Source organism: Pongo pygmaeus, chromosome 7, assembly GCF_028885625.2.
Source record: "Pongo pygmaeus isolate AG05252 chromosome 7, NHGRI_mPonPyg2-v2.0_pri, whole genome shotgun sequence".
In the NCBI taxonomy this organism is placed as follows: Eukaryota; Metazoa; Chordata; class Mammalia; order Primates; family Hominidae; genus Pongo; species Pongo pygmaeus.
In genome coordinates, this window is record NC_072380.2 from 114,294,965 (window position 1) to 114,318,468 (window position 23,504).

The 23,504-nt window shown below is 40.2% G+C and overlaps 1 protein-coding gene across 10 annotated transcripts in view; it reads right to left on the bottom strand.

The window, feature by feature from the left end:
* The window catches only part of NCALD (neurocalcin delta), a 454,184-nt gene that overhangs the window by 164,921 nt on the left and 265,759 nt on the right, over nucleotides 1-23,504 (bottom strand). The gene's annotated exons all lie outside the window — the stretch shown is intronic.

The following is a 23,504-nucleotide window of genomic DNA, read 5'->3' on the forward strand; positions in this document are numbered from 1 at the left end:
AAAACCAGTGCTAGATGTAAAGATGGAAAATATATGTTTCCTACCCTCAAAGAGCTTTGGTGCAGCTTTGAAGACAGGAAAGAGACACAGTTCCTGGGTGAACATGGGACCCACGGAGACTTAAGGTTTATGGCAGCCAGAACACCTCCCAGGTGTCCTGAGGAGCTGTTTTGAAAATATTCAGATCAGGGAAGAGAGTGTGGAGTTGAGGTATGAGGCTGAACTTAGGGATCTTAGATAAGACAGTTTAACTTCAGGCATTTATGCTCATAAAAAACAGTGGCCCTTGAAAAGAAGATGCTGGGAAGCGTTCAGGTCTGCAGTAGGGATGGGGAATGGTACAAAAGGGAAAAGAGAAGGAACAAACCTTACAAAAGTTGACATAAAGAGACTTTGGAGGTTGAGTGAGGAACACTGAGTGAGACAAGCATGTGGTTTTGGTCAGGGAGAACAGTGGCTTGAAAACATTTTCAAGCCATGGAGCCCCTATCTCAGGAAAGCATCATAAGAAAAATAGCTAAAAATTGAGCTATTCTGGTTCAATAAGTTGTAGAGAACTCAGAGGCTTAGTTAACTACCTTCCTTTTCCTATGGCACCTCAGGGTCTCCACGGAGCAGCAGGGAGCTACAGGGACCAATTTATGGGGAGAATAGGAAGGGAAAGGTGGAAGGTGAAGTGGTTTGGATACTATGAAATAATTTTAGAATGAGGAAACAAGAGAAAACTTGAAAAAAGTTTTGTCTGGAGATTTAGGAAATCTGAGTTCTAGGTGAGCTATTGACTCTCAAACAGATACAGCAAGAAGCTGTTGGACCCCTCAGAAGATCCATTTCCAAGATGCTTTCCAGACCTAAAAGTGTTTGATACTAATTTTAGGGAAATTATATTTACAAAAGAAGAGGTCATGATTCCCAGAATCTATGGGTTTAAATGGAGAGTCACATTGAAATGGTCCTAAGATTTTTAATGTTTGATTGCTTTCTGCTCTTGAAAGTTAAAGTTTCTCTAACTCAGTGCCTTCTGTGTTTTCCATTTAAAGGATAAGATTTACAATATTAACTTCAACTTTTTTGCATGTATCTAGTAGTAACAAAGAAAAGTGAAAGGTAAAATACAGCCTGGAATATGTTGTTCTACAACATTACTTCTAAGAATTTTAAGACAAATGAATAGAATTTGGTATCTGTTTGACCCAGCAATCCCATTACTGGGTATATACCCAAAGGAATATAAATAATTCTGTTATAAAGATACATGCACACGTATGTTCACTGCAGCACTATTCACAATAGCAAAGACCTGGAATCAACCCAAATGCCCATCAATGATAGACTAGATAAAGAAAATGTGGTACATATACACCATGGAATACTATGCAGCCATAAAAAGGAATGAGATTATGTCCTTTGTAGGAACATGGATGGAGTTGGAAGTCGTTTTTCTCAGCAAACTAATGCAGGAACAGAAAAGCAAACACCACATGTTCTACTTATAAGTGGGAGCTGAATGATGAGAACACATGGACACGTTGCGGGGGGACCAACACACACTGGGGCCTGTGAGGGATGGGGAGGGAGAGCATCAGGAAGAACACCTAATGGATGCTGGGGGTAATACATAGGTGTTGGGATGATCTGTGCAGCAAACCACCATCGCACATGTTTAGCTATGTAACAAACCTGCACATCCTGCACATGTACCCCTGAACTTAAAAGTTAAAAAAAAAAAAAGAATTTGGTATCTGATTTAAAAAGCACTAGGAATTTGTGACTACCTTGGTTATTTATAAGATAAAAATTACATGTTGATTCATAGCATAAATATGGAGCTATTAATTTGTAAAGTGGTCTGTAAAGTGGTCTGTCCATTATTCCTAATGTCACTCTGTAAATGGTCTTCATTTCCCTGCCCATTTTTCAGATAGGAAACCAGAAAGACACAAAAGTAAAATTCAGTTAACGCAGCTAGATGATGGTAGTAACTTGCCTGGCTGTATTAGCATAGGAACGGAAGTCTCCTGCATTCTAATCTTTCTAAAATTAGCCAACTGTGATGGAAAGAATCATTCATTCCATAAATCTGCCCTGAACAGAATTATGAGCAAGCAGAGACAAGCCAGCACTAACTTCTTTTATCTTTGCTGCCATGACTGGCATTGAATTTGAAAGGAAGAACTACAACAAAGGCAGGGGCTCTGAGCAAGGGAAGGCAATGCATTCACACTGAAGACAGGGGCCCTTCCCTGTGTTTCCCCAGCCATTCACAGAATTCAGGAAGTTCTTCTACATTCAATAAAACCAATTTAAGAGGTGTTCCATCCCCCCACCCCCCCCTCACCCCCGCCCCGAGACTGACTATTTATTCGAGGTACTTTCCACATCTGATTAGCCATTCCCTTGTCACATCTGAAGAGGCCTCTGGACTGAGCATGTACCTAAGTCCAGCTCTGCCGGGTGTTATCCAGAAAGATCAGTTACTGTGCTTTGGAGTCCATGTCACTGAAGAGGCTTCTGAAAGAGCCAAAGGAGTGTCACAGGCCTAGGCATCAGTCCCTACCCTGCAAAGGAAAATTCTCGCTTGATCTGGGATTGACTCCCTCGGCTCTCTAATGTCCTGAAGCACTCCTTAGATGAAGCAGAACCCAGGTGACTCCTGTGTCAAGGCACTTCCAAGACGCCATCTCCTGCTCACCTGCTGTATAAATGAACCTAACATAGAACAAATTGCTTCTTAACAGGTTTTATTTTCTGTAAGTAAATGATGAGAGAAAAAGAGAACAAGTATGTGCAGAGCCTGTGAGGGAAAAAGATCGCTACACATTTATTTTAAAGAAGAGCTTGTGTTAGGTTAATGTTTTCCTTGAATGCAAGTCTACCCAGGAAAGAAAAGGATCTGCAAATCTATAGGCTGTTGCGGGCTCTTGGATGTTTTCACAAAATAAAACAAAAACAAAGACAAAACCCCACAAAAGTTACTATATCTTGAGCCATAATAAGGTAGAAGATATATGAACATTTTTAAAGACTTGGAACAACTTTTAACTGTGTTGTATGTTTACTTTCTCATGATGTATCCTTACACTTTCAATTACAGTATATATGAAGCAGAGGGTAGAAGATATGCTCTTCTGAGTTTTTTAAAGTTAGGTCTTTGGGAGGAAGATAAATCTATAAATATAAAACATAGCACCTTTAATGAAAGCAGCAGTAACAATAATAAGTCCAGTTCCAAGGTTAGACCCAGATCGACAGTTGTCCAGTTGGATCCAGCAGGGTGTTAATAGGGTTTACTCAAGAAAAGTTTCATGGCCAAATGCATTTGAGAAAATACTGGACTAAATGTTCTGTGTTTTTTGTTTTTGTTTTACTTCAAGGCAACTGAAGTAATGTTTCAACATGTTTAGTAAATCTTACAGCAGAGATAAAATATAAAGCATTTCCTAAATTTATTTGATCACAAAAACCTGTCATTCCTGGAGAATCTTATGAGATTAGTGTTCTTTAGCTTACATTTTGGGAAATGCTGAACTAGATTATAAGACAAATCTATAAATTTCTGTAAGGAAGAAAGAGAGTGAGGGAGAAAAGAAGTGAAGAAATAACAAAACGTAAAATCTTAGCTCAACTGAAGTTGCAAGCATCTTATGAATTCATTGTTCATACAATATTTCTAGATGTAAAGAGAGAGGGAAGTGTATGGCATTCTCATTAAACTAAAAAAAAATACAAACAGTAAGTATGATAAAAGCATTTAGCATTGTCACCCACAGTTCTCTTGTCTACCCTAGCTCTCTTGCCTATCATATTTACTTTTGAAACTAAAAACTAAATATAAATAAATATACTAAAAATTAAAATAAATGATGGCAACACAATGTTAAGGTTATGAATAATCAAACTCTGTCTTAGATTTGCCCCTTGAGAACTGACTGGACCCACCCAAACTCCATACCTGCCTCTGCACACAGGCAGACTGCAAACACCCATTAGTATTCTCAGCAGCCACTCGAGACCTCCTGGATCCTTTGGGTTAGCACTGATCACACCAGACACGCCAAGTACTTAGAGTACACTATCTTATTTAATCTTTACAACAACTCCATGAAGCTGGGGTATTGATTTTATTGTACGGTACTATGGTCTCAATATGTCCTTCCAAAATTTATGTTAAACCCTAATTTCCATTATAGTGATATTAAGAGGTGGGGCCTTTTGAGAGGTGATTGAGTCATGAGGGCTCTGCCTTCATGAATGGGATTAGTGCCCTTATAAAACAGGACGAAGGGTACATTCTTGCCCCTTCTACCATATGAGGACAATTCACCCCTTCCACCATGTGAGGATGCAGTGAGAATGAAGAACAGGCCTTCACCTCACTGAATCTTCTGGCATCTTGAACTTGAACTTCCCAGCCTCCACAACCATGAACAATAATTTTCTATTATCTATAAATTACCCATTCTAAGGGATTTTGTTATGGCAGCCTGAATGGACTGAGACACATAGATAAGGAAGTGTGAATTCAGCAGACAGGCAGTAACTTTCTCGAGGGAGTGATATTTGCCAGCCTGGAGCTCCTCCTCTGATACACTGTACTATGTTCTTTTCACTTCCTTATTCTCCTAACACCTTTTATATCCACCTCTGAACTTCTGGCCTCTGTGAAGCCCTTGGTCCCTCAGACCTCAGGCTGGTCTTGGCCTTTCAACCTTGCCTTTCACTATTAGATGCAGGTGTGTCTGTCCTGCAACCCAGCTCTGGCTCTGGAAAACCAGCTGACATCAACCATGTGGCTGGAACCTTCTCCAGAACAATGGAGGCCAGGGCGAGTGACTCACTGCCATTCAGTCTCTATCTCTGGGCCAGATCTACCATGAGATATAACTTACCAGAAATCCAGTTACAAGGAGAAATAAGTATTGAAGACTAAGAAATGCATTTTGCAGCAGGCCCTTGCTGTACTGGGGCAGTGTCCATTTACAGAGCAGCTAGAATAGAGGTCACAAGCTCAGAAGCTTCTCTGAGGCAGGCAGGAAATTTAAGTAGATACTATGATGTGTACTGGTGGGGACTGTGGAAATTGGAGAGCGGGTGCCTGGTCTAAACAGCTGCTTGTTGCTCAGCTGTTGTTGCCGTATTGGGAATTCAAGCCTAATGATGTTTGGTATTCCCATTTTCAAAAGAAGTCAGGAAATGCAGATTTCTATGTAAATTTTTAAAACTTCTGAATTGTGTATGAGCCATACAAAACACATATGCAGGCCAGTCAACATCCTCTGATCCAGAATATCAATTTGTGAGACAAGTTATTTGTGAGGCAGCATTACATAGTAGTTAAAAGCACACATTTTAGAGCCTGACTGCCCATGTCCAAACCCTGGTCCCATCACTCACTACCTTTCATTTCACTCCTCTTTGCTTCACTTTCCTCATCAGTAAAATAAAAACAATATCAGTACCTACCTCACAGGGTTTCATGAGCATTAAATCAATTAAAACCCATAAAGTACTTTCAATAGTATCAGGCATTTAGTTACATGGTAAATAAGTGTTTAAAACATTTAAAACAAAAGTTCAAAGATAATAAACAAGAAAACAGAAAACCTGACAGGCCAGCTTTGGAACCTTCCTGATGGCAGATCTATTAACATTTCTCCCTTTGGCTGGGATGAAAAGACATTTGGGAATAAAAGATCCCATAAAAATAAATGAGACGAGGTGAAACACCTTCATTATGGCAATTTTGGTGTCAGAGCTTAAAAGACAGGAGGATCAAAATATCACAGTACTAAAATTTGATGGTTTCATGTAGAAATGAGATTTAAGCTTATTAAAATGTATTTCTTTCTGGTGTTAATAACCCTTCACAAGACCTGGGCAATTTTGAAAGAATGAAAGAAAATGGTTCTCCCTGTGGACAACAAGAAACAAATGACTATTTAAGTTTCTAATTTGGAGTGAACTAAGTTGATCCCTAGGTTTTTGTGGGGAGGCTGGGGCAGGGGAGTCCAGTGGAAAGCAATTGCTAGAGAGTAGTGCTTGTTCTTTGCTGACAGAACAGGAGCAGAGTGTGGAATGAAAACTCAATAGCCTCCTATATTCTCAAGAGACAATTGACTTCCATCTGTTTAAACCTCCCCAGGGGACCCTGCTCCCCGCTATTTCCATTTACTCTCCTTTCCACCAACCTAGGGTGACATTAAGAAAACCAAACCCATTTGAAACACAAGCTCTTACACATCAAAAGTCAGGGGAGAAGCCTGGTTGACCTGTAAGCCACTGCATGAGGCACAAAGATGCAAAAAGGAACTTTCAGGAACAACTGCTGCTCCGAGGACTCTATGTCAGATATAACATCTGCTTTGGCCCAAAAGTAGGCTTGAGCCCCAGAAGAGGAGGAATGTAAAGTATGTTTAAAATGTGAAACCTTTAGTTCTACTTGCTCTTTACTCAGAAAGGAGAGAGTATTCCCTTGTGCCAACGAGGTCTCTCTGAGTTGTTTGCACTATTGGTAGCAGGTGCTGCCTGGGGTAGCTCTTATGGTCTGTGCTTGAAATGTGCACCAGCTGCTGCCCTGGAGATGGGTGTTGGTCCCTGCATACAAGCAGCCACCATTTTTTTTTTAACTTGTAATTATTTTTATTTACATAAAGTATAAAGTATGGAGACTATAAACCCAACTGCCATCTGGATGACAATAAAATATGAATTCTACCCTTTTTTAAAAAAATTATTATTATACTTTAAGTTTTAGGGTACATGTGCACAATGTGCAGGTTAGTTACATATGTATACATGTGCCATGCTGGTGTGCTGCACCCATTAACTCGTCATTTAGCATTAGGTATATCTCCTAAAGCTATCCCTCCACCCTCCCCCCACCCCACAACAGTCCCCAGAGTGTGATGTTCCCCTTCCTGTGTCCATGTGTTCTCATTGTTCAATTCCCATCTATGAGTGAGAACATGCGGTATTTGGTTTTTGTTCTTCTTATGATGACAGCTGTCTCACTCTACTTTCAAACTGGTTTTAATTTGGTTACTTGCAACCTAAGACACCAAACAGCATTTTTGTATTCCTGAAGTGCATGGGTCAGAAAGCTCCTACATTCACTTTCTACTGTCCCTGTACTTTTTCTCTCCCACTTGCTGCCTTTCCACTTCCCCTCATTTCCTGCATTCTAATACTCTATTGTCAAATTTTCCTGGTCTTGACAGCAAGTCTTTTCTTTTTCCTGATGCTTTATTCCTTCTAGCATAAGACCAGAAATTGATCAATAGTTTATCTAAGTTCCAAACTGTATTTTACTGCTGAATAAACATATAGCTTTCCTAGACTCCCATGGAAAAAAATGAGACTTATGCTTAAATTCAGGGCTAACACACCGATTATCCTAAAGTATAACAACATATTTTGATATAACATCATATAGCTTTAAAAAATTTTCATAAAGTAACAGAGTAAGATTGGGCATCTGAATCACATGTTTAGGAATTTGCAACATTCATTCATCTTACAAAATAAACCTCAATGAGTACCTACAAGTAGCATGTACTATTAGGTACTGGGGATACTGAGATCAATAATGCCATTGTGTTGGTCCAACTGGGGAAGACTGGCACGCCCACACAAATATAGCAGCGAGGGCAGGGTTGGGTTAGAAGTGAGCACAGTGCTTGGACACACGGGTCAGAGTCTCCTGATGAGGTTGCTGGGGAGGAAGAGGAGCGGAGGGAGGAAGAAGAGGAGTCAGAGAAGACACGTGGAAACAAGCATGAAGAATGAGCAAGTGTCAGGCAGTCAGACGGGACTAGTATCCCTAACAGGAAGAAGAGTAGTTGCAAGTAGTGGAGAGGGAGTATACCCTCTTCTCTTCTAGACACTTAGGAGGATAATACCCCATCCCCTTGCTATTGGATAGGACTACATGACTAGCACTAGCCAATGAGTTGTGAGCAGAAGTGATATTTGTCACTTCTAGGCCAGAGCACTAGATTGCTCATGTGAGATCCCTCAGTCTTACCTTCTCCTGGAAGTGAATCATCATAAGATGAGAGGCAGCCTAGAATGTTGAGTGCACATCTAAATGAGCAACTCCAGAGAGTCATTTCTACCCATAGAGGATTTCATGTGAGTGAGAAATAAACTTTAGTTTCAATAAGCCACTGAGATTTGGGGGGCTGTTTGTTAGAGCAGCATAATATAGTCAATCCTGATAGAAATGGCTACATTTAAAGACATGGATATACTCAAGAAATTGAATCTCAAGTTTAGAGGGGATGATAATAAGAGTTTGCAATGATCATCACGCATCTTGACAGAGATGCGTCAGGGCCTCAGATGGAAAGTAGAGTACAAGTACATAGGTGGAAAATGACATAGGTGAGAGAAAACATGAAACATAAGACATAAATCAGAGGGAAGAGGGATGACCCCCAGAACCAACAATGAGAAGCCACAAAGACAGAAATAACAAACAGTGGTGTCTTAGAAGCTCAATCTCTTAACATATCAATTGTATTGTTGATGTCATGTTATTTGCTTCTAATTATAAGGTCTTAGTAATCATTTTCCCTTCCTTTATTTGAAGTCCAGAGATGATCAAATATAGATATCTTCATGAACACTCATACTTCTTGCTGTGACACACTCAGGGTTTAATCTCAGGCTGTTGGTGGGTTTCAGACTCACCTCTGCAGGACACCAGGGGTTCCCTGGAGGCAGCTTTGGAAGAGGAAAAGATGAAGAATGGGATCTAAGCCCCAACCCTGGATCAACTACAGCAGCTCTGATCTTACATGTTTCTTGTTTTGTTTATTTTTGTTTGGTTTGGTTTGGTCCTTTTTAAGACAGGGTCTTGCTCTGTCACCCAGACTGGAGTGCAATGGTGTAATCTTGACTAACTGCAACCTCCACCTCCCAGGCTCACGTAAATTCTCCCCCTTCAGCCCCCAGAGTGGCTTGGACCACAGGCACACGCCACCATGCCTGGCTAACTTTTATATTTTTCTTTGAGATGAGGTTTCTCTATGTTGCCCAGGCTGGCCTTGAACTCCTGGCCTCAAGCCATCTGCCAAGCTTGGCCTCTCAAAGTGCAAAGACTCCTTTACTGTCATTTTTCACACGTCCAAGCCACCACGCCCAGCATGATCTTACATGTTTCTACATGGGCTTATATGTAAGATTTTATTTGAAGAAATGGTGCTGCTATTAAGAAAAAAAAAAGAAAACTGCTAGTCTAAGTGAACTAAAATATCAGAGCTTATTTATATAAATATGAAAACTTATGGTATACTTAATGAGTCAATAAAATATCCTCTATGGTAGAAAATCCTCCTCCTTAGCAAGGTATAAAGGAGCCCCTGGAATCCAGGCTCATCCTACTTACCCAGCCCCATAGCTTGCTGCTCTCCACAAAGCCAGATACAATCCTCAAACACATAATAGCCATTCACAGTGCCATGTCACAACACACACACAGGTTGCTTATGATGTCCTGACTCCTTCTGCTCCTGGCAAATTGCTGCCTCTCCATTAGGAGCCATTCAGATGCCCACCTTTGATACAGCCTTATCTACTTTGACTCTCTTCCCCACTCCTCAGGTAAACTATTCCTTCCAGTGTGCACACACTCACAGCACTTCACTAATACCTCTGGTATATTATATACGTGACTCTCTTCCCTACCGTGCTGTGAGCTCCTTTACCTCTAATCCCAAGTGTCCACTGAGTAAATAAATGAAGATAATTCCAGAATTGCTTATGAACCAAGCATTGCTACCATAAGGCTGTATAATAGCAACATACTGAATAAATAATAGGATGTTAAGATTTGCTTCAAATTTTAACTTTCACTGAGTATATAACACTGTCCATCTTCCTCCTCTAACTCTGTCTCCTTTTAGATTCACAGTTCTTCTGATTGAGATAGTTTCGATAAGACCTATTTGGGAGCACAATTTCTCAGTTTCTCTTTGGCATGAATTTCCAACATGGCTCCCAACCCAAACACAGTCTAATACTGACACAGCCAAAAAGGCACAGATGCGCATATCTACTCACTCAAAGGCATTCTGACTTCTCTCTCCCACAGAACTCTGACTTTTCACTGAGTTTAGTCTTCAAGCATAAAGCCCAAAGAAATAATATAATAGGGGCTTCAGACTTCTTTGCTAATACCATTGATCCTGCTAGCACACCTCCAGACAGCACCTTTGATTTGCTCTGCTATTTCCAGAGGAAAAGAAGGCAGAGATTTGCATGCAGAAGAGGACAGCAAGTCAAAGTCTGGTGATTGTTGAAGCAGGGGGAGATGTCAAGTCAATGGAAGTAAAAGAAGGAGAACAAGATAGAGTTCTTTCTTCTTTCAGTATCAATGATTAATTCAGCTTTGGAGAGTTTTGGGGGAAATTATAAGTTAATTAAATTAAAGCAATTAATAAGGTGGCCAACCTGTTTTGGTTTACCCAAGACTTTCTTGGATTTAGCACTGAATATTCCACATCCCAGAAAACTGTTAGCCCCAGGCAAACCAGTTCACCATAGCAATGAGATATGAAATATTTCCTGACAAATTAGCAAAGATACAAATATATACTTATAATACCTAGTGTTAGCAAGGATGCAGAGTAATGAGCACTGACATTGTCAGTGGGATAGATATTGATTCAGTCTTTTTGGAGAGCAATTTGGTTAAAACAACAAAACCCTTACCACCACATATACAAACTTCATGTTAAAAATGGCATATTAAATAAACTCATTGGTATCATTTCCCAGCCAAAACTCTAATAAAATGACAGTAAAGGAATGTAAAAATTTAAATACACACATAAAAGAGGATGAAGAAGAGATAACATCAGAAGAGAGATATCAACAAAATTTCAGAAAATGGAAAGCAGTTTCACACGTCATTGGATTTACAGAGTGGAGCAAAACTGAAATTAACCATCTGCAGCGATTGAAGTCAATGATTTGCTCTTCAAAAGCCAGAAAAAGCTCAGGAACTAGAGGCACCAGATACCTCTGAAAATAAAGGTGAGAGGTGGAACTGAAAACAAGAAGGGTGATAAAAAGGTAGTTAGAAAGCATTTTTGTTCCAACACACTCTTCTCTACCCTACAGCTAGGAAACTTCCTCCCCTATCCCAGCCTGATACTGGAGGTTTACTCACAAAAGACTGAACCAGAGAGGTTCTGAACAAAAGGCACAGCAGGGAGTGGGAGTAAGACCAGAGGCTGAAAATGGGATTCACAGTTCCCATCCTGTACTCAGCATCTAGAATGTCAGCAGCCTGGCAAAATATTGGAGGATTTCTCTTGGAAGAAATAGAATAGCCCTAGAGAAAAGTCTACAGTACAGATATTAATGGGTTCCTCAACAAAATGAACAAGTGTCTGGATGATAGCCCCACAGAGAATCCCAAGGAGCTCCATTCCTGCACACACAGCTTCCAATGAGCTCGTTAGTATAGTGCACTTAATTATGAATGGAAAACAGAATGACCAGATACTTGAGAACAATCTCCAAAGAAAAACATGCAACAAAACAAGAGGAGAAATGAACTTGGAAGAAACAAAAAATGTCTGAGGCAGACAAAATTTAACAATTGTGATGGTTAATATTGAGTGTCAACTTGATTGGACTGAAGGGTGCAAAGTATCATTTCTGGGTATGGCTGTGAGGATGTTGCCAAAGGAGATTAACATTTGAGTTAGTGGACTGGGAGAGGCAGACCCACCCTCAATCTGGGTGCTGCCAGCATGGCTAGAATAAAGCAGGCAGAAGTTGGAAGGACTAGGCTTGCTGAGTCTTCTGGCCTCCATCTTTCTCTTGTGCCAGATGCTTCCTGCCCTCGAACATCAGACTTCAAGTTGTTCAGCTTTTGGACTCTTAGACTTACACCAGTGATTTGCCAGGGCCTCTTGGGCCTTCAGCCACAGACTGATGATTGCACTGCCGGCTTCCCTATTTTTAAGGTTTTGGGATTCGGACTGGCTTCCTTGCTCCTGGGCTTGCAGACGGCCTATTGTGGTACTTCACTTTGTGATCATGTGAGTCAATTCTCCTAATAAACTTCCCTTCATATATACATATATCCTTTTAGTTCTGTCCCTCTAGAGAACCCTAATACAATGATCATTAATAGCCTCAGAAAGGCATAAAATACTATATCCATGACCAAGAATAGGAGGCTAGATAAAGACCCCTTAGCAAATTAACAAAGAGATTCTAGAAGCTAAATGTATGATAGCAGAGATTTTTTAAGTTTAATAAACAATTTTGGAGACACAATTTAAGAAATCTTCCTACACATAGCATAAAAAGAAAGAAAAGAAGTGTGAGGAAGAAGAATAGAGAGAAAGGATAAGAAGAGTAGTGCATTAAACCAAGATGTCCTTGTTCTATCATGAACAATAGAAATTCTGTAAGAGAAAATATCAGCATGTTCCCAAAACAGTAATATAAGAACATTTCCCAAAACAAAGGGCATGAGCTTCCAGACTGAATGTGCCCATATGCCCAAAGGCCTGGCACAATAAATTTTTAAAAGACCCCAATAGGGCATATTATTGTGAAATTTTTAGAATGTCAGAGATAAAGAGTAGATTCAAAAGTTTCTAGAGATACATGATAGGTTATTATTTTTTAAAGGCTTAGAAATCAGAATTGCATTTTTGAAACTTTTCAAAAGCAGCATTGTACTTAAGAAGACCATGGAACATTGTCTTCAAAATGTTAAGAGGAAATGATTTCCAGTGAAGAATTGTATTCCAAGCTAATATTGAAATCAAGAACTGGACCATGATAAATATCTTTTCATACATGCAAGTATTAAAACTTACCTCCAATGAATGCTTTCTTAAGCTGCTGCCTCAGGAAACTACCGGAGGTTAGGTTCTATAAAAACAAGGATTAAAACTTGGAAAGACAAGGACATGAAGGCCATGGAGGACATCCAACACAAGAAACAGGGGAATCCTCTGAAGATGATGACGAAGTGGATTCTCAGAACAAAAGTATGTAGTAGGTTTAGAGAATAATCACTCCTGATTGACACAGGAGAGCAGAGAGTTCCATAAAGACAGCTCCAAGAAACACACGAACAAGAAACCACTAGAGCACCAGAAATGTTGACCCTTACTGAGAAAATTGTTCTGCTCTCCTGGAGCTGTAGCCATTGGCAATTAAGTCCAGGAGAATAAAAAAGTTGTACAAGAAAGGAAATGTAAGTATCACATGTATCCATGTGGCTCATATGTTAGCTATAATGAGTCAACCATAATGACATAAACAGTGAATATTGTTTTAACCCATAATTGTGATAGTATTATATTGGGAAGATGGGAGTAAGAGAAGGTGTGCATTGGAGAATTGAGGGAGAGCTGGGGAATGGGGGAATGAGAGGAGCTAAATCATCATCTTCCATTATAAGGAGATGGTGTCAAAATTGAAAAATCAAGAAACAGCAGTATATGCAGATTGTTTAGAAATACAGAGGCAGTGGTGAGCTGTAATTGCCTGTACTGATCCTTGAAAGCTGAATGTTAAATTTTTAGAAATTTTGTAAGCTGGTTGTTAAACACAGTCATTATTTAGACTTAAATTATATAATCTTATGGTTAAATAAATTATATTTAAAAGCCAAGGTAATACATTTAAAAACTCATCACTCCTCTAGAATTGGAAATGCAAGGAAAGGATTCTCCGCTAGAGTCCCCAGAGGGAACCAGCCCTGTCTACACATTGATTTCAGCTCAGCGCCTCTGTTTAGACTTCTGATGCCCAGAGTTGTAAGATAGGAAATCTGTGTTACTTTAAGTCATTAAGTTTGTAGTAATTTGTTATACTAGCAAAAGAAAACTAATATGGGCAACCTTGTTCCTCTTGATTTGGGTTGTCGGTGGAGCTGAAGGGGAGGAAACTGAGAGATCCCTGGCCCAGGGGAAGTTGACTGTGGAGCTCACTAAATTCTTGCCACCCTCCGAGTCAGTGGGGTTTCTCAACTTACATTGGGAGAGACCACTGTGGCTCTAGCTATCAGACTACACTATATACAGAACTGCTAAAAACATGGGTGGAACACACAGGTAGGAGGAGCAGGGGGAACAAAGACCTCAAGAAAAACCTGGAAGACATAGTCTGAGCAAACCAAAATAAATATTTTAAGCCCATATGCGTGATATTTAAAAAAAAAGCAAAAACAACACAGCTCACCAAAGTGTACAAGTGCCCTACCTCAAGAAAAGTAAACATGAAAATTACAGTCTAAAAGAACAAATATATCCAATGGTAATGAATCATTAGACAGCTCTGTGTTGAGCACCTGCTATAAAAGATAACCTTAGGTTTCTATTGTGTTCTCTCATATGTTGTTGCATTTCTCATACGTATGATTCCATTTGAGACCCTATGCATTTTTAAGATAGGAAGGCAGATGAGAAAATTAATGTTCACCAGAAGTAGGTGCCTTGTGGACATAAGTTAGCTGTTAAGGCTGTGTGTGTTCTTGGGTCTCGACTTCATGTCCAGGTACTGTTTATTTTTTCACTGTATAGTGCTGCAGTAAATAGAAGATACATTTACTTGCCCTCAGGGAATTTGCAATCATTTATATCACAATTACATAACTGTCATTTAAAATAATAATAATAATTCCACAGATCTGCAAAAGCATGTATCACCAGGCTGCCCTTACGTAGTAAACAAGACTGTTGCATTCCATGATACCACCAAGTATTCATGTACAGGTTTTGAACTATCATGTCTGACAAAGAATTAGAAGTTACTGTGACTTAAAATCAATCCAAAACAAAGGATTGACTTTCACGGACATTACAATATAAGTTAATAAAGAAATGAATAAAATTATAAAAATTTGTTTTAGTTGCAATTTTTCAAGAACACATTTCCTATGTAAAGTAAATCTACACAATAATTAATAAGCTACTTACAGCAATTGTGATATTTTCTAGGACCTACAGGACTTAACCAAGTTTGAGGCCACAGGCACAACGTTTTTTTTAGGAGCTGGTTCCAAATGAATGGTGTTTTAATTATGATCCATGAAGCCTCCTTAGTCTTAATCTTTCAAAGTCTTCGTCAAGAGTTAGAAAATGTTTAGCATGTGCTTCATTTTGCTATGCTTTTTTCTAATAGCAAACTTTTCAAATTACAAGCAAATAGTAGCTAGTGATTAATATCTAACAGCATAATAAAGGAGGCACTCAATTTTAACTAAAATTTTCAAAAATGACAAATATCCAAGTACAGCTGTGTACATTTCTCACTGACTTTGATTGCTGCCATTTATCATTTAATCTCACGCTAGTTTTCTCTAACAGGGACAAATAGAAAATCCCTCCCTCATTTGGGGAAGAGTCAAAGTTAGGTCACATGCCCTGTCCTCGGCTCCCTGGGATGAGTGCTATGTGACTAAAGAAAAATTTTTCCAGCTTTCTCTGACAGCTCACTCCCTTTTAAAAAGGCATTATTAATAATACACATTTATTAAGCACTTACTGTTGCCCAAGTACTCTGCTACGAACTTTTACATATTATTTCATTTAATCTTCATAACACCCCAAATGAATCAGGAGTTTCTGTCATCTTCAGAAGTGAAGGCCCAGGAAGAAATGTCAAGTGTGTAAGTCCTCACAGCTCCTGAGGTTAAATAAATTATATTTAAAAGCCAAGGTTCTGAAATCAAATCCAAGCAAGCTGACCCAAGAGCCTCTTTCTCCACACCATGTGCTCACCTCCTCAGAACTCCCACCCAGCTCCCAAACCTCCTCCTCACTCCATGACCTCTCATTCTCTTTCATCTGGGAATCATTCTCATGGTGCAAGGTGTGGTATGGAGGAAGATCGGAGCCCATCTCATCTGTGACTATTTTCATATCAACCTTGGGGTTTTTCTTTGACCAACTAGATTTATCCACTCAATCCGGATTTTGGTTCTGTAATTGCAGGGATGAGGTTTCTTTCCATTTGCCAACTTGGCCTCTGCCAAAGTCTTGCTTTCAATTTCTAAAAAAGATTGTATCAACTCTATCCCCTCCCCTTTCTTTTTGAAATGTTTTAAACCATGTTTCTCACTTTTTTGTTTTTTTTAACCCAGGCTTCCTCTATCATCATCTGCCTTCTCCCACCAGCCAGGGGGATTTAGGCTGGCATTCCATTCTGTGGTTAGTATTCTTAAAATAACAGGGGATTGGAAATTTAGAGATGCTTCTATGGGAGGGCAGGTCTCCATTCCTGCACTGAATGAAATTCATTTCCTTATCATTCCACATATTAGTATCATATCAGGTAACCATTAAATGCTTTGAAAAACACAAAAGCACTTTGAGAGGCTAGAAAGCTATGGGTGAGAGTGGGGAGGACTATTTCAGACAGAGGGGTAGAGGAAGGGCTCTCTGAGGCAGCAACATTTGACAAAGATCTGGATGAAATGCAGGAGTGAGTCATGTGACCGTTGGGGGAAGACTTACTTGGCAAGAAACAGCAAACCAGGGTTGTGGTTCACTTAGGGAGGGGAGCTTTTAAAAAATGCTGATGCCTGCTTTGCATCCCTGAGCAATGAACTCAGAATTCCAAGGGGATGGGGCCTGGGCATTAGAGTTTTTTAAAATCTCCCCATGTGATTCTAACATGCAACAGAACGGAGAACTAAACTGCATTAACCAGCAATCAGAACAGCACCTTGTAATCAGATAGTATTATATACTTTCCAAAGCATTTACATGTCCTGTATATGATTTGAATTAAGCTCAATCAATCTATAAGACACTTAAAGCAAGTCTACTTACTGCTATACGGTGGCTCAGAGAACATAAAACTTTCTGCTTCAAGTCACCTGTGGAGTTGCATTTTCCTTCCAAGAGGCTGTGTGCAAATGTGTCTACTCGACACACAAGGATATCAACAACCAACAACAAAGCAGGACCATGACCTACAAAAGCCACAGTGCACACAGTGCATGTGAGAGTGATGGGATGCCAGTGCTGATAAGAGCTGGTGGGATTAATTACGGATGCCTCCATGGAAAAGTAGAATTTTAAATGCTGATGGAGTAAAGGAGAGACAGCTGGAGAGACAGCTGGAGAGAGAGCTGGAGAGAGAGAGGTGAGACAGGCATTTTAAGGTAACAACAAAACAACAAACAGGATCTTCATAAAGACTTGACAAGAAAAGCCATATTTTATATGACCTGATAGGATTGTTCCAATTTTCTTTTCTTTCTTTCTTTTTTTTTTTTTTTTTTTGAGACGGAGTTTCCCTCTTCTTGCCCAGGCTGGAGTGCAATGGCACGATCTTGGCTCACTGCAACCTCTGCCTCCTGGATTAAAGCGATTCTTCTGTCTCAGCCTCCTGAGTAGCTGGAATTACAGGTGACCAACACTACGCCCAGCTAGTTTTTGGTATTTTTAGTAGAGACGGGGTTTCACCATTTTGGCTAGGCTGATCTAGAACTCCTGACCTCAGGTGATCCGCCCGTCTCAGCCTCCCAAAGTGGTGGGATTACAGGTGTGAGCCACCGCGCCAGGCCAGATTGTTCCAATTTTCTAGAAGGACAAAGAGGACTTGTAATCTTTATCTGTCTTAAATGAAGGACTCAACACAGATTTGTTCATGAGTTTATAACAGATTGGTTAGAATGATATTTTTATTATAATAAGTGCTCTCATCAGTGGATGGGACAGTTCAAGGACTCAACAAGAAGTAAGGGGGTTCTAGTTTCTCCCTGATCATGCACAGACATGCACACATGCACATCTAAGATTATGTGTATAAATATTCTACATCCAGAATAAGAGAGATTTTGAATGTTGAAAACTCACATGTTTCTAATTTCATTGTAGCCAAAGACATATTTATCATTATTCCCAATCAATTTTATGCCAAAGAACCAATCAAATAAAATGGTTTGAATTCCCTTTCCTGTTGTGTTTGTTGGAGTTTGAGGCACAGAAGTCAAATCTTTTCCCTGAAGTTGTGTTTAGGAGGACTCCTGGAGGGTTATTGCTAGCCTCTCTCCTCCCTGCCTCACCATCCTAGGGGAGAAGCAGTGTTTTCTCTAATCAGTTCTTTGGGGATAGAAACTAGGAATGTGGAGCCTCAGCCCTTCATCACTCAATTTTTCTCTTTGGGGTATCAACTGCCTGCAGGAAACATGAACACTTACATGGTCCCAGTCTGTGCTTTAGGGAGGCAAGGTTTATACTGTGGGGAAAGCCGCTGGGGTTTCCTTTCTCCTCTCTCTCTCTCTCTCTTTCTGGGTGGCTGCAGTGGTAGTGTTTGTGCATGTGATATTTCTTCCATTTAGTGTGAATTCACAGGTCATGCTCTCCAGTATGGTAGGTTTACTGGATCCTGGTGTAACTGAAATCAAGATTTTCTCCACCTACCCTCCTTTACTCAGTGTCATTGTATTTCTGCTATTTGTATTTATTATATTTGACAATAATAAATACTTGGTTTGGGGAATATCCTTGTGCCTAAAATAATTCTTTAGGACCTACAGACTGTCTTATTTTTAATTTCAAGTGGATGGGGCTGGTTCTATAATAATCTTAGGTCAATTATCAACTCTTCAGATGTATTAAAAAGTGATCCACTTGGGTGGTCTTGTGTCTAACTCTACTTCCTAGTGCTTCAGTACTTGAGAGAACTACATCCATTCCAGGATGATAGCCAGGCTAGAGCTGTTGAAGGAGCCTCAGCTGTACCCAGGCACCAGAGTGTCCATCAGTCTAGCTCAGTCTACTCATACAAAAGTCTCCACTAACTTCCATGTTGCTAAAGCCAATGGTCAATTCTCAGCCTTCACCTCCCAGCATCATTTGACACACCTGTTCAGTACGTTCACAAAATGATTTCTTCTTCCTACCCTCCAAAATGCTTGTTCTCATTTTCCTTTGCTGGTTCCCCCTCATCCTCCTGATCTCTACATTGGAGTCACCCAGGGCTTAGGTCTAGAAACTCTTCTTTTTTCTGTCCACACATACTTTCCAGGTGATCTCATCCAGTCCTATGTCTTTAGATAAAATCTACATGCTGACAATCGCCAAATTTATATCTCCAGTCTGGCTCCTTTCCCCTGAACTGCAGATCTATACCTTCAAATACCTACTCATCTACTTTGCATGTCTAATAGATGTTTAGGACTTAATATGTACCCAGATTGCCCCTTGATTTTTCCTTCAAACTCTGTTTCCTTCCCAGTCATTCCTATTCTCATAACGGCAATTCCATTCTGGTTGTTTAAACCAAAACCATGGTGCCATTCATTACTTCTCTTCTCCTTACACCCAAGCCAGATACATGAGAAAATCCTGTTATATGAACGATCAAAACTGATCCAGAATCTGACCTCTTCTCATTACCACCATTTCCACCTCCAAATTTTCACACTAACAGCTATTCCCAGGGGTATTACAATGGCCTCCTAACTGGTGTCGCTACTTCTGTCCTTACTCTCTTTAGCCTCTTTAGAACGCGGCAGCCAGAGAGGTCTGACTTAAACAACAAGTCACAGCATGTCACTTCTCTGCTCAAGATCTTCCAAGCACTCCCATCCTACTCAGAGTAAATGCCAGAGTTCTTATCTTTAAGAACCCTCCATGCTCTGGCTCCCTTTTCTGCTCTGACCACCACCTTCTACTATCCCCCATCTCTGTTCTCTCTGCTCCAGCCACTCTGGCCTTCCACTGTTCCTCAAGCACACCAGGCCACACCCAACACAGGCCTTTATACTTGGCACTCCCTCATCCTGGCATAGTCTCCCACCAAGTATCTGCCAAGCTACCTCCCTCGTTTCCTTCAGGCTTTTTCTCAAAAGTCACCTTCTCAATGGAACTATCCTTGGCCATTCTATCTAAAATTTCAAACCGTCCCTACCTTCAATTTTCCTAGTTTTTTTCTCCTTAGCAATCATCACTAAAATACTACATATTTTACTTGCTTATGTGGTTCCCTATCTAAATATCAGCTCCACAAGGCCATGGTTGCCTCTTATTCACCGCTTTCCCCTCAGGACCTAGCACAGTGCCTGGTGCACGGTAGAAGCTCCATAAATAATTGTCAAATGACTAAATGATGATGAAGCAACTTCTTAGAAATTTCTGAAGTAATTTTGAACTTCAGCTTTGTGATGGGAAATTTGATTCCTTTGGATTTTCAGCTCCACAGAAAAGCTTCCAATTTTGGACTTTAATTCCTTTGGACTTTAACTTTGGAATTTTCACTGGCAAGGGGATTTAATTTGTAGGCTTTATTTATTGTCTGTGAAATTTATCATGGAAAAGGGTTTATACAAATGGAAGGCATTGCCATATTGTGGACATTTTATTAATATTTATCTTAAAGTTGTCATGTTATCTCCCTGCTGAATCTCTGATGAGCCTACTGAACAATGTGACATAATTAGGGATGAATTTTTCAGCTTTGGGTAATTTATTTAATGCACCATCTCTGAATTTGACATTGAAGTTCATTGTTCACTCATTCAATAAAACGTCGTCTATGCCTAGGTATGCTGTGCTCATTCATTTGAACCAGGGGTCAGTTGCAAATTGAAGGGCTAAGAGCCATATCTGGTCCCCCCCACCTATTTTTTTGGCTTGCACATTGTTTAAAACAAAATGAAAATAGATTTTCAGTTTTGCTAAGATGTAGCAACACTGGGCCCCTTTCCCTGGCACTGTATTTCTACTGCCTCCTTTATAATGGACTGAAAGTCTCCATTTGACCACAGCCCACCTCCAGGCATTCAATCATGCTGCTTGCCTGGCTGTTGGAGGAACACTGCTTGTAGACGCCAGCATCTGGCCCCTGCTCTGGGCCTTTAGACTTAGAGGGTTCCACTTTTGCCTTTTTTTGTCTGTGCTCCTCCTCATGCATCAAGGAGTCTGAGAGCCCTGTGCCCACACTGAGCTTGCACTGACCTTCTCCTAAACCCTGACAGCCTTCCAGGTACCAGGGATCCTGGAATTCCCTGTTCAATTGGTCTGAGCTGAAGCAGGAGAATAGGGTCGGGAGGCAGGACACCTAAGGCTGATTCACGCTGACTTCCTAGAACTAAATCAAAAGGAAAACCCCAACTTTTCACATCTAAGTAACAAAAGGACCAAAGGTTACTCCCTTTGCAAACCTCCCCCATTTCTGCCTGGCAGATGGAAAGTTGAAAGTACCTTTGATTAGTTGCTTTCTGCAACCAATCAGGTGTTTGCATAGGAGCATAATTTTGTGACCTCACATCAGCCTCTGATTGGTTGCAGAAGGCAACTCTTTGACGCATGAGGAGAAGCACAGACCAAAAACAAGGCTTTCTGCAATCAACCAGACTGATCACAGGCCACTACTTCATTTGCATGGGGTGTATGCCAAGAGCCCGATGGAAAACCTCTAGAAGGTATTTGGACCCCAGAAGATCCTGTAACCGGGGTCCTTGAGCCACTGCATGGCCCACAGCCACTCTGTGAAGTATACTTTCATTTTCAATAAATCTCTGCTTTCATTGCTTCATTCTTTCATTGCTTTGCTGTGCATTGTGTCTAATTCTTTGTTCAAAATGCCAAGAACCTGGACAAATTAAAGTCAAGACCCTCTACTGGTAACAGAGCCACTCCTAGGACCTGTGTGAGCCCTTGCCTGGGGAGGTTCTCCCAAGGGCAGACAAAACAGTTCTAGCGTAGGGGTCAGTGATGGTAAAGGATGGAGCTGTAACAGTGTGGGCCTGGAGAGTTCACACATGTAGTAGGCCTCCCAAAGACATCCACATCCTAGTTCCCAGGGCCTATGAATATGTTACCTTCTATGGTAAGGACGCTTTACAAATGTGATTAAGTTAAGGATCTCAGGATGGGAAGCTTATCCTGGATGATCTGAACAGGCCCAATGTAATTACAAGAATCTTTCAAGAGAGAGGGAGGAGGATCAGAGTCAGTAGTAGGAGATGTGGTGATGGAAGTAAGAGTTGGAGTGATGAGATAAAGGGGCTCTGAGCTAAGGAATGTAGGCAGCCTGGAGAGGAGAGAAAAAGCAAGGGAAGACATTCTCCCCATAGGGCATCCAGAAGGAATGCAGCCCTGCTGGGACCTTGATTTTAGACTCTGATCTTCAGAACCACAAGATAATAAATTGGCATGGTTTTAGGCCACTATATTTGTGGTTAATTTGTTACAGCAGCTATAGAAAACTAATACAGCTTGATTGCATGGGAGTCCTGCCACAAAGAGCCAGGGATGGGAAGGGAAGACAAGGTGCGGGGCTGCAGGTTCCATCTGCCTCTTGTCTTGGGCACCCTAAAATATTAATTGATAATAATAAAAGCTCAAAGTCCTGTTTTACTAAAAGACTTAAACCAAAGTCTACACATGTATACTAATTTTTAAGTGTCATGTCTGTGCAATGACCAAAATTGTAGGTATTGTTAGCATAATGGCATTTAAGTAATCCTCCTGTTTATGTATTTGTTATAAAATCATTCAGGAGTGTGTTACAAAGAATAATTTAATCCAATCATGATAAACCAAATGCAAGCAAGAAAAATATTTTATTGGGGCTTGATTTCATGTATCTTTTTGACAAGCTTCAAACCAAATTTCTCTGTCTCAAATTTCTCAAATACTTACATGTGTTTTCTGTTCCCAGGAAACAGACACCATAATATTTTATTTTACAGTTTGAAAATTGAGGAAATTAAAAACAGAAAATACACTAGTTCATGAGCATGGGCACAATACTAATTCACCAGACGAAGAGGGGACTCAATTAGGTGTTGTGTTCTTTCCAACTCAGCCTCCCATCACTCTCTTTACTTCACATACTTAAAAATTTCCCATCACAAATATAATGACTTCAATAGTCTAGATACAAAGAAAAATGACTTTTTTCCTTACTAAAGAGCAGTGTTAGAAATGAGTATTTCAAAGAATGGACAGAACAAATACCTCATAAGAAAAACTTTTCCCATAGTTTCTGTTTTATCTTAGGGGATTCTGTTAAAGTTTGATTTGGCTGTACATGTACTCACCAAGGTCCCTTTGTTCACATAAAGTTCATATGAAACAAACAAGAATAAAAATCACATAAAAGAAAGTGCACTTAATAATCTTTTTTTTTTCTGTTCTGATGATTTAAGTTGTCACTTTGTTTGAACCATTTCAGGAACCAGGCTAGGGTAGCAAAGTGGGCTGTGAAACACTTTAACTCAGTGGCCCACACCCATGCAGTGAATTCCCTTCTGGAAGAGGCCAACTCATCACTGCTGCTGCTGATATTCATGTATTCTACACAAAGGTCTGACTTACTCAAAGCATTGACATAGTCTTGAAAATTCTGAAAAGTGAAAGATGGTCTATTTGTTTTGTTTTACTGGGGGCAAAGATCTGCAGAAATAGGATTTGGCCCACAGGTCAGCCTCTACAGAGACTCGAGAATAGAGAAGAGAAAATAAAGAGGGAATGAGGAAACAAACAGTATCTACCAAAAAGGTTCAA